The sequence below is a fragment of the Pelobates fuscus genome, chromosome 5 (assembly GCF_036172605.1).
Source record: "Pelobates fuscus isolate aPelFus1 chromosome 5, aPelFus1.pri, whole genome shotgun sequence".
In the NCBI taxonomy this organism is placed as follows: Eukaryota; Metazoa; Chordata; class Amphibia; order Anura; family Pelobatidae; genus Pelobates; species Pelobates fuscus.
In genome coordinates, this window is record NC_086321.1 from 350,704,835 (window position 1) to 350,716,168 (window position 11,334).

An 11,334-nucleotide genomic window follows, 5' to 3' on the forward strand; every position below is an offset into this window, starting at 1 on the left:
AAAAAACACAAAAAGGGGTAAAAAATTTAAAAGGTGGTTTTAGAGAAACATAGGTGAAGATGCTTTTTTTTTTTTTTGTAGGGTGTGGCAAAATGCATCTTCGCCTGTGGAGCCAAAAGACTTTGCACTGGCCTTGCCTTGGAGGGTCTCAGACAGTGTCATGGGCATTTTGGAGTGAAATATTTTTAGGTGGAAGGTGTGGCATCCACCCGGATAAGAACACTGGTCTCGCCGCCAAGGATGTTCTTTTCCCCCTCTCTGGAACTCTTCTGCGCTGGATTCAGTGAGTATAGCTGCTGAGTGATTCTAGCTTTCCCCCACAAACATTAGCCGAGACTTAAAGGGAAACTCCAGTGCCAGAAAAACGATCCGTTTTTCTGGCACTGGAGGGTCCCTCTCCCTCCCACCCCCCAATCCCCGGTTACTGAAGGGGTGAAAACCCCTTCAGTGACTTACCTGGGACAGCGGCGATGTCCTTCGCCGCTGCCTCCGCGACGCTCCTCCTTGTGATTACGTCGGCCGGAGAGCGAGACTAATCTTGCCCACCGGCCGAGGAGACCTAATGCGCATGCACGGAAATGCCGCGCATGCGCATTACGTCTCCCCATAGGAAAGCATTGAAAAATCATTTCAATGCTTTCCTATGGGGTTTTGAGCGACGCTGGAGGTCCTCACACAGCATGAGGACGTCCACCGACGCTCTAGCACAGGAAACCTGTGCTATGAAGGAGGAAGTGACCTCTAGTGGCTGTCTAGTAGACAGCCACTAGAGGTGGAGTTAACCCTGCAATGTAATTATTGCAGTTTATGAAAAACTGCAATAATTACACTTGCAGGGTTAAGGGTAGTGGGAGTTGGCACCCAGACCACTCCAATGGGCAGAAGTGGTCTGGGTGCCTGGAGTGTCCCTTTAATGCTGGAAGTGAACTGGTTTAACCCCTTATACTATTTCGTTTAGGAGAAACAAGGCTTTTATTTCGTATCAAATATTAATATATGAAACCTAATTGAATGTGAATAAAATCTAAAAAAGTATGTGAAATGTAAGAATTTTTTTATTTTTCAAGTTCTGCATGACTTTTTTTAGAATTTTTTTGGGTGCATATAGTAAACTTTACCTACACGTTAGCAATGCCCCAACAGCTATTGCTGGCGTTTCAATCAACATATATTTGCATACATAACAGTGCACATTTTGTAATTTAAGGCAATATAAACAGTTGTGTAATGCGAGCAATAAAGAGTAACTGCTCGAGTGGACTGACCAGTTGTATGTAAATATAGAAAGATCAACTGATGGTCTAAGCACATAAGTAGGTGAGTGTCCCCAGATAGCCGTGCGTTGCAAGGGATTGTGAGCCCACCTCTCTAATCATGTGGGGTGCTAATTATGTCTGCCCGTGAGTGTCGTACCGGTCTGTCGTTGAGTACACTTTCCGTGTGGGGGCACCTTGTACTGGGTAGGTTGTAGGTATCGGTGTCGGTAGTGGGGTTTTCGTATGACCCTGTGTAGGCTCCTGTCGGTTAAGTATCCGCTGATTTATTCTCGCGATAAGACCTGAATCATTAAGTCATCTAATGGATAGGGGGACATACCGATCTGTGAGGTTAAGTGAAGGCTATGTCGTTATGGCTATCTCTTAACTTACGATAGTCTGGGTTATACCCATTGTGCTGGCCATAAGGTGAACTTATTATGTCTGAATTACCCTAAGACGTAGAGGGGTAGCAGGGGGGAACATTGTGTGGGTGACAGTCGGGAGACTTTTGGTGCTTTTTGTCCCGGAGTGGGGAACAGTTTAGGTGGGTCACGTGGGGTACATGTTACAATGGTAGTATCAGCTGTACCCTATATAAAATAAAGTTGTGGCCCTGGCATGAGAGTTTGAAGTTGTGCGTCTAGGCACAAAGTCCCGTGTGGCTGCTGGGTCCCAGCCATGACGGTTCAAGTGTCCCGCAGCCTGTTCTGGTGGGCAGAGGGAGACCCAGAGCCTGTAGGTGTGTTGCCGCTTCCGCTTGGTCGTGGATGAAGATGGTGGAATCTCCCAGTGAGATGAGCAGTGTGTGTGCTTGGGTCCATCGGTAGCCAATATTCTTTGCCCGTATGAGGGATGTGAACTTTCAAAGTGATCGCCGCCAGGCCAGTCCCCCGCCCTGGAGAGATCCGCATAGAAGGCTAATGACATCCCCTCAAAGCTTTAAGGCGACTGCCCCCTAATGGTGGCCAGTACCACTGATTTATCCTTATGGCTTTGGACTGGGATCACTAGGTCTCCAGAGGTTGTGAGTGGTGCTTTGGCAGGTCTCGGGAGTCGGAACATACCCTCTGAGGACACTGCCTTTGCCTGTTACGGGGTTAGCAGGACTGCCATGAGGCATCAGGCGAAGTGCGGGAGTTCAGCCTTCGGTACATACTTCAGGACCCCCCTGATTTTCAGGTTCTTCTGCCTTCTCCTATCCTCCTGGGCATCGAGCCTGTGTTCATAGGTAAGGCTCCAATGCTGCAGCTCTTTCACCTCTTGTTGCAGCTGGAAAGTTACAGGGATAAACATAGGACTTGCTAATTAAATTCTCTGGACTTGCTGCCTGGTTTGTTAGGCTGGTCCCTCAAATTAATATTTATAAAATTACTTAAAGGGACACTATAGTCACCCAGACTACTTCCCTCAGGTTTTAACCCTGCAGATGCAAACATAGCAGTTTCAGAGAAACAGCTATGTTTACATTGCACGGTTAAGTCAGCCTCTAGTGGCTGTCTTCCGGACAGCCATTAGAGGCGCATCTGCAACGCTGGAGGCATATTATGCCTCCATCGCGCAGAGCGTCCATAGGAAAGCATTGAAAAATGCTTTCCTATTGACAGCTGGAATGCGCTCGCTGCATTTGCCGCGCATGCGCATTCTGCTCCGCTGGCGTCGGCAGAGGAAGCTAACGTCGGTGGGGGAGGAGAGGTCACCGGCGCTGGAATAAGGTAAGCCTGGAGTTGACCTTGTTCATGGATGCCATGAGTGAAGACAATATGGAATGTATGTCTCCTGGGTTGGACTGGCTAGGTCCTTCCCCGGCATCCATGTTGTTTGTTGAAGTGCGTAGCAGTTTGAAAAGTTCTGCTTTCCTTGCTGTAGCAGGGTAGAGGATTTGCCGTCTCCTCAATTCCGTAGTTATACGAGGGATCGTCCAGGATCTGATCGATGCTGGACTAGCTACCTCTCCTCCTTGTGTGGGAGTGATAGCTCTAGCCGGGGTGCTAGGCAGGGAGAAATCCTCTACCCCTTCCTGAGACATACTACAAACAAAACAATTAATTAGTGTATGAAAACCACCAAATCGTACTGGCAGGCTAGCTAAGCCGGATGGCGAAACATTACACTTGTTTGGTGACAGGTGAGGCCCTACTAATTGCCAAGCGGCTTGAGAGGCTCTATCTATGCGTTGGCGCGAGGGGATTTGAGGCCACCCATCGTAGTGGCAGGAGTTTTAGGCCTCTCGGTGACTGTAAGACAGAAAAACAGGGGAAGGGAGTGACAGGTGAGGCCCTCTTTATGCAACATGCGAGGCGGCTAGCTACCATGTGGCCCGATGGGTGTTTGCCTCTGAAACATTGAGGCGGGGTGTTGACCTCGCGGGACCACTAACTGATGGCAACTGCCAAGAAGGGGTAAATACCTATTGGGAAGCCTATGACCCTATTGTCAGTACTCTAACCTAGGGGGGGAGAAATGAAATGTATGGCAGAATACCATATGAGCAGGTGTACGTACCTGGTAGTATGAAAAATCTCACAGGAAAAACCGTGTGGTGCAAATATATTTAAGCTGGACAGCCTGAAACGGGTAAAAGAGAGTAGTATGATGAGTGTGGACTGTGGGAAAGAAGTAGACTGTGTACCTTGTACCAGCGATGTTTTTAAGGCTTGCTGGCTTATTACTTGTAAATTGAAATGTAGTGATATACCATGGGAATATAAATGTGTTACCAAGGCAACGTGATGCCGTGACTTTAATGCAAAAATGTATGACAAGTGTCAAGTAAAATAAGAGGGTTGAGGGAGGCCGTGGCCTATGTATAAACAACATATGTGTTATATAATAACAGTGTGTAAGGGAAAACATAATGCTTTAAAATGATGTAAGTTATATATATTTATATGTATATTACTGTGCAGTAAAAAGACGTATGATGGGTTGAATCAGTACGTCTGATTCAACCCGAGCATGCATAAAAAGGAAAACTGTATCCTTATGTATGTGTCATGGTTTAAAACACAGAAATGAGGCCTGTAACGTAGGCTGAACCAATTTAAATGAAATGGATAAGTATGGAAAACTCCTGAAAGCGTGGGAGTCAAAATGATCCATACAGATATGTTAGCTAGTTTCGTGAACATTGATAGAATACTGATACCTTTAAATAGAAATAATCTGTCTATTTAAACAAGCAAATCATTAACCGAATGGTATATACATGGAATGATGAAATGTAACTCACGAAAGGATTTATGCGTAATACATAGCAAGGCAACCGAAACACAATGTGAAGGGAAACAGAAGCTAGGACGAATAGTTTAAACATATGAATTTTATGCGAACAGCAAGCATGCTTAAGTATATCATGAATAAAGTGCGGAACGGCAAAACAACCAACCGAAATGATAACTTGTTCAGTGTAGCAAGGGAACAGTTATGTGCGAAATGATCACGTAACTAATACACATGATTTAGCCGAATAACCGAACGAAATGAAGCCGCGAACGGCTTGTGTAATTGCGGCATAGCAGGGGAAAAAACGTAAAGCGAGGACCCGTGCTGTAACGTGCCCCGTGGGAACCGATCCTGGAGTGACAGGTAGGTCTAACTTACAGTTTAGGAGTCCCTGGGACGCGATCTACGACGAAGACCGGGGTAAGAAGCTGGACGGATGGAAAAGGCCTGCAACAGAATTCCTGGACACAGCTTGCCGCGGAGAAACTCGTGGCTAACAAAACCAAGATGGCGTCTGAGAGAACCCGGAAGTGGATCCTCATTCAACACTGACCTCGAACGGTAAGGAGCAAGGTAAGGGGAGTGCCTTAAGTAGGCTAGGAGTGGATACCAGCACCTCCCACAAATCCAGGCCAAATTGTCTTAATACATATAATATACATACATACATGATATACATACAGTAATTAGGGATTATTCTAGCCTCGGTGAGGGAATAATCTAAATTTTATTAAAGATCGGAGGCGAATATTTGCTTTACCTTCTTTACAGAAACCTCCAGCAGCAAAGAAACAGTTAACAGAACTTTTCAAAACAACCAATCAGAACAAAGCAACAGTAGTATAAAACCCCTAAGCAGGCTCTTCCACTTCCTCTTTCTTTGATGAGGTCGAGCAGGAGAGCAAGGAAACCAACGAATCCACCTTGTAGCAAACACATCCAGAGAAATAATCGTCAAGCCCAGAGAGAAAATAGATTACACTGCAAGAAAAAGGAAAACATCGTGAAAGTAAACTGTCATGGCAAGATGTCATATCCATACAATATCACTTGCACATTATAATACCTGATGAATAAACAAAGTCTACAGATCTTATGAAGACCTAGTATCTAGTATGTACCTAAACTAAAAGGCATGGACGAAACATAATTACAACACAAACATGATGAATAAAAATGCACACAGACAATCATCACCAAATAATAGAAATAACCTTTATTATGTAAAACAATGCATTCACAAAAAATAACAATATCCCCAATTAATTATAAGACCCAAATCCAGGGAGGGAACGTAAGAAAGGGGGGGGGAAATATTCGCCTCCTGTCTTTATTTATTTTTTTTAATTCTTTATTTTTCATGCAATGGATTGTACAGCAAGCCTGCGGTGCCACGACAGCAAGTACAGGCATACATTATCATGACATGTTTCACTTGCACATTTTTTTTGTTTTATAACAAGATGTATACATATGGTCAGTGGTAATAGGTTGAGTATTGCATATTGAGAAATAACAAAGAGCTTAAACTTTACCATTGATACTAACTAAATGCTTAATAACTGAAGATAATCATGCTAGATGGTCTGAGGGGACACACCTGAGGATTATGTTAGGGACTTTGGGTATCCCGTCGTGGAGCTTAGATGCTTCGCTGGGTCTGGAGGTGGGACAGCCTGGGTAGACAATATTCAACCTGACCGTAGCAATTATAATTTCCGCTGCATGTGTGGTAGGGACACTTAAGGTCTTGGTTAATAAGTGATTGGGGGTTAATAGCCTGCAGGGCTTATGTTGGTTAATCAAGCTTATGGTGCTTTCTATTTTGCGCATGGCAGGGTCACAGGGGCAATCCTAGGAAGCTATCCTTGTCTAGAATGTGGGTTTCCCCTAAAACATTGCTATATAAGATAGAATAATACATTGCTGGCCCCACGGCTTGCAGTGTCTGCGGGTGTGATGGTGTTCCGTCTCAGCCAGCAATGGTATGTTTGTCAGCTTGACGCCGAGATCAGCCGATGCCCCGTTGGGGGGTTACAGAGTCCCGTGACAGTTCAAGAAGTGTGCTCCGTGGCTTGTCTGAGTGGGGGTTTGCATCTGAGTGAGGTGCGTGGTTGTGGTTCGCCGGATGCCGCCCGGGTCTCCGAGTTGGGGGTTGGTGTTGGAAGGTCCCCTCTGTGTGTCGTGTGTGCAGACTGGATATGGTGGGGTTTTTGTTTCCGCGGAGCCCCGTCCTCGGCAAGGTCAGTCGTTTTTTCGGGAGCCTCGTCTGTTTTGGCGCCTTTTTCGTGTTCTGCCTTTAGGAGGGAGTATGCGTCTGTGTTGGGAGCATGTCGGCAGCACCAAGGGTGAGTGTTTAGTTGGTTTGTGTACCTTAGTTTGCTGCTCCCTGGCTGCCATTTTCCTCCAGAATTTAGCAATTAGCTCGTCCAGCTTAGCCATGTAGTCAGGCTGTTCTGCTTGTCTAGCCCGCGTGGCAGCGGCCATTTTGCAGGGTCGCATTTCGACTTGTTGCTTGCGTGACTCTTTCTGTGGGGTCTCCACATATGCATATCCCCTCAGAGTTGGACTGGGATAACCCCCACCAGTCCGGGGGGGGGGAGCAGGGTCTCAGTGGGTCTGGGTCTCCGGTGCCTAGACTGGGAGAGCGGCCGTCTCCCCTTCTCCGTCGCCCGCAGGCCACTTCCAGCTACTTTGGGCTCTCGATCTCCAAGACGCTCGGGAAAGAAATCAGGCATGTCACCGGGTTCTCCCCTGTTCAGGTAGCGCATTCCGGTATATTGTTTGTTGAAATTGGTGAGTATTTGTGGGAGATCGGCAAGCTGAACGGGAGCTCAGCCTACATGCGACCGCTTAGCTTGCTGGCTTGGCCCCGCCCCCTCGCCTCCTGTCTTTAATAAAATTTAGATTATTCCCTCACCGAGGCTAGAATAATCCATAATTTTATGGCAGGACAGGAGGCTTCATATTTGCAATTTTAACGCCCAAATAGTAGAACCAGAAGCAATATGACAGAGGATTGAAATGAAAGGAGAATGGAAAAACCCATTCCCTAAACCAAGCAGCGGTGTATAGAAAATGCAGAAACAGTTCAAAACGTCCGTACGCAGAAATCAACAGCTGTCCATGAGTAGACGGAGGAAAGAACCAGATCCTGGATCTACATGGTCGTGTACAACCTGTCAACAGAGCCGTGGCCTATCAGGAGAATAGGGGTACAACACAGAGGACGAATAGAAATGAAATATGTGTGGAGCAGAAACCGATGTACTGAACGGCAAGAAGGGAGAAGACACCACGTCGATACCATGACGTCAGAACGCCATGAAATACAAGATGTACTGGGGAAAACCGTAAGCGGAAAAACTGGCGCAAGGCAAGTCCTTGTCATCAGGTCATTCCTCAAGGAAATGCAGAACACACAATACCACTAGACTTGAGGAATAGCGAGAGATAGGGCTCCCGTAAGGTATACTCCTCTTGGTAGACTGCAGACCACGAGATCCTTACCAATGCCAGAATCTTGCGAAAACGCACATGAGTCGTCCTCTAGCTGACATAGGATGTGAATGGCCCCATACGATCCTACCCTGAGAGGGCAACTCAGCCAGACAATGGGGACCCATAGGGACCCAAACATCTCTCCAGACACCAGTCGTGGCAGGCTACCCCTGTGGATCCCACACAGGACATGGAGACAGGGAGTCGTAGATTGCCTTCCCATGGCAAACTCCAGCAAAAGGGGAAAGCACGGAGGACTCCTCCGAAGTGGTGTGGCCAGGCGAAACGACACTCCTAGGAATTCGGTCTGAAGCAAAGCCCGAAGTATCCTGGAAGTAAACAGGATGCATACGCCCCGAAGGAGACCAAGCTTGGAAAACGCGTCCCTCGCCTTGCTGAGGGTCCGGCAGTCAGCTGGAGAACCGCTCCGTATGGCAGTTCGCACCGAATTTAATCATGCCAGTACTCGAGACCCCGGAGGGCGAGGCAACCAATCATTGGGGTCTCTCCATGGTCGGATGAAGCCGTCCGCCACATGAGTGTCTCGTCCCGCAGACATTGTCACAAATGACGAATACTTGTCCAGACGCTATAGATAGCGATCCTACGTGAGATCCGCGGGTCGTCGACATCCAGTGGTTAGTCCGGGATAGAGTGCAAACCCTGTATCAGGTGTCTGCGGGAACCTTTACGGACTCCGTCATGAAGACTGATCCTCTAGATGAATCCATCCGTTAGCCATCCGTTAGCCAATCCATCCGTTAGCCAACGCGTCTAGAATGGCCGGTGGAGTGTCCCCTGTAGGGTACCGATGGTTTCTGGCAGTGAGGTCAGCGGGGTGGCATGAGGACAGGCCAAGTGACGTTCTTAGGTCAGCAGGGGAGGGGGTCACCCTCAGTCTGAACATAATCAGACACTGTAGGTACAGTAGTGCCGTAGTGGTTGGCCTTCAGACGTGATTGCATAACTGCCATAGAGGTAACACTGTCTGAGTGATACCTGGTGGATACCTGGTACCTGGTGCGGCCAGCAGGCAGCAGGGCAGCTCGGTGGGTGAGACCGGGCTGTATGCGACGCATGGAGCCCATGCGGCTCTACGAAAAAAATGGCCGCCGCGGCTCCAACAAAATGGCCGCCACAGCCACAAAAGGACTACTGCGGCCTACTGCGTGGTGCTCGCGCGGCACTGCCACGGTTGAAAAAAGTTGCTCAGCAAGCGGCCAGGGGCCGCGGGGAGCAGGTGGGGAATAAGGGAGAAAGGGTATGGGCGACAGAGACCGGCAGGGGGACCCAGGGAGGGGAAACAGAGTACAGGCAGAGTAAAAGCATTAAAGCATTAAAGCAGGGACATCCAGTCCCCATACAGCAGAGTGAGAAAACTGCATGCTACATAGCATGGAGTGGTATAGGAAATAACACAGAATAAACTGCCTAGATAAACCCAGCAATAGACTGCCTAGATAAACCCAGCAATAGACTGCCTAGATAAACCCAGCAATAGACTGCCTAGATAAACCCAGCAATAGACTGCCTAGATAAACCCAGCAATAGACTGCCTAGATAAACCCAGCAATAGACTGCCTAGCTAAACCCAGCAATAGACTGCCTAGCTAAACACAGCAATAGACTGCCTAGCTAAACACAGCAATAGACTGCCTAGCTAAACACAGCAATAGACTGCCTAGCTAAACACAGCAATAGACTGCCTAGATAAACACAGCAATAGACTGCCTAGATAAACACAGCAATAAACTGCCTAGATAAACACAGCAATAGACTGCCTAGCTAAACACAGCAATAGACTGCCTAGATAAACACAGCAATAGACTGCTTAGATAAAGCCAGCAATAGACTGCCTAGATAAACACAGCAATAGACTGCCTAGATAAAGCCAGCAATAGACTGCCTAGATAAACACAGCAATAGACTGCCTAGATAAACACAGCAATAGACTGCCTAGATAAACACAGCAATAGACTGCCTAGATAAAGCCAGCAATAGACTGCCTAGATAAACACAGCAATAGACTGCCTAGATAAACACAGCAATAGACTGCCTAGATAAACACAGCAATAGACTGCCTAGATAAACACAGCAGACAAACTGTTAAAATAAATTCAGCAAGAACCTGCCTAAATAAATCCAGCAATTAAGCTGCTGAAACAAGCCTAGTAAATAGACTGATTAAATAGACTGTTTAAATAAGCAAGCAGCATGTAGGATAAAAAAACAACCCAGAGCAGAGACAACTCTGAGTTGGTGAGTGCTCACCTGGAGGCAGCAGCAAAGAAAGAGGAAGTGGAAGAGCCTGCTTAGGGGTTTTATACTACTGTTGCTTTGTTCTGATTGGTTGTTTTGAAAAGTTCTGTTAACTGTTTCTTTGCTGCTGGAGGTTTCAGTAAAGAAGGTAAAGCAAATATGAAGCCTCCTGTCCTGCCATAAAATTGTATATATATTATATATTTTAATTAAATTAAATAAATAATAAATGTTAAAAAAAATTATATATATGCACATTCATTCTAAAAGTATTTTGATTATACATATATATAGTTATCAAAATACACTTAGAATGATATGTTTAAGGCCGTAAGGCCTGTATTTGTGGGAGGAGTTAAGCGTTCCATATAAACGCTACTCCCCCCCTTCCTACCTGCCGTACGCACGCTGTTCACCTGACCTGCCGCCTCCCTTTCGTCAGCACAACTTCCGGGTCCTCAACAGCACTTGCGGTCCTCGCCTCATGACAGCCGAACTCCCGGGTCTCTTCCCTGCTGCTCTTCCGGTCCGCTCATGTCATCCTCGCAGATTTCCCGCCAGTCGGCTCCTTTCGTACGCACAGGATGCAAACAAGCGAACACCAGGTAATCGCTGGGAATAGCCGCGTTCGGGCTATTTCCCGCCGTTCAACACATTTTATTTCGCATTTTTTCCCGCACAAACGTACAGGTCGCTTAATTCTTACGCTTTCTGTTTTATTAATTTATACCGGTAGATTCATTAAACTTTGACCAAACGAGGTCTCATGTATAATTTATTTTACTGCTGAAACGGCTTCATATGCAACTCCAGTACGGGAGGCAAATACTATTAACCCCCCTGCCTGTCAGCACAATACACTCCAGAGATTCCTTTACTGATGATGCAATTTAATGGCTGTAGTAACGTTCTGCACACACAGTGGCAGTATATCGACGTGATAAATGAGCATTTCTCCAGCAATGCATTGCCATGGGTTCTTTTGTTGGTGTAAATATTTAGCAAGCTACAGAAAAAAAAAAAAAAAAAAAAGGTGCAACTACACAGTTCCTCCCATCCACCAACCCGCTCATACGCTAGTTCACTGGTAGGT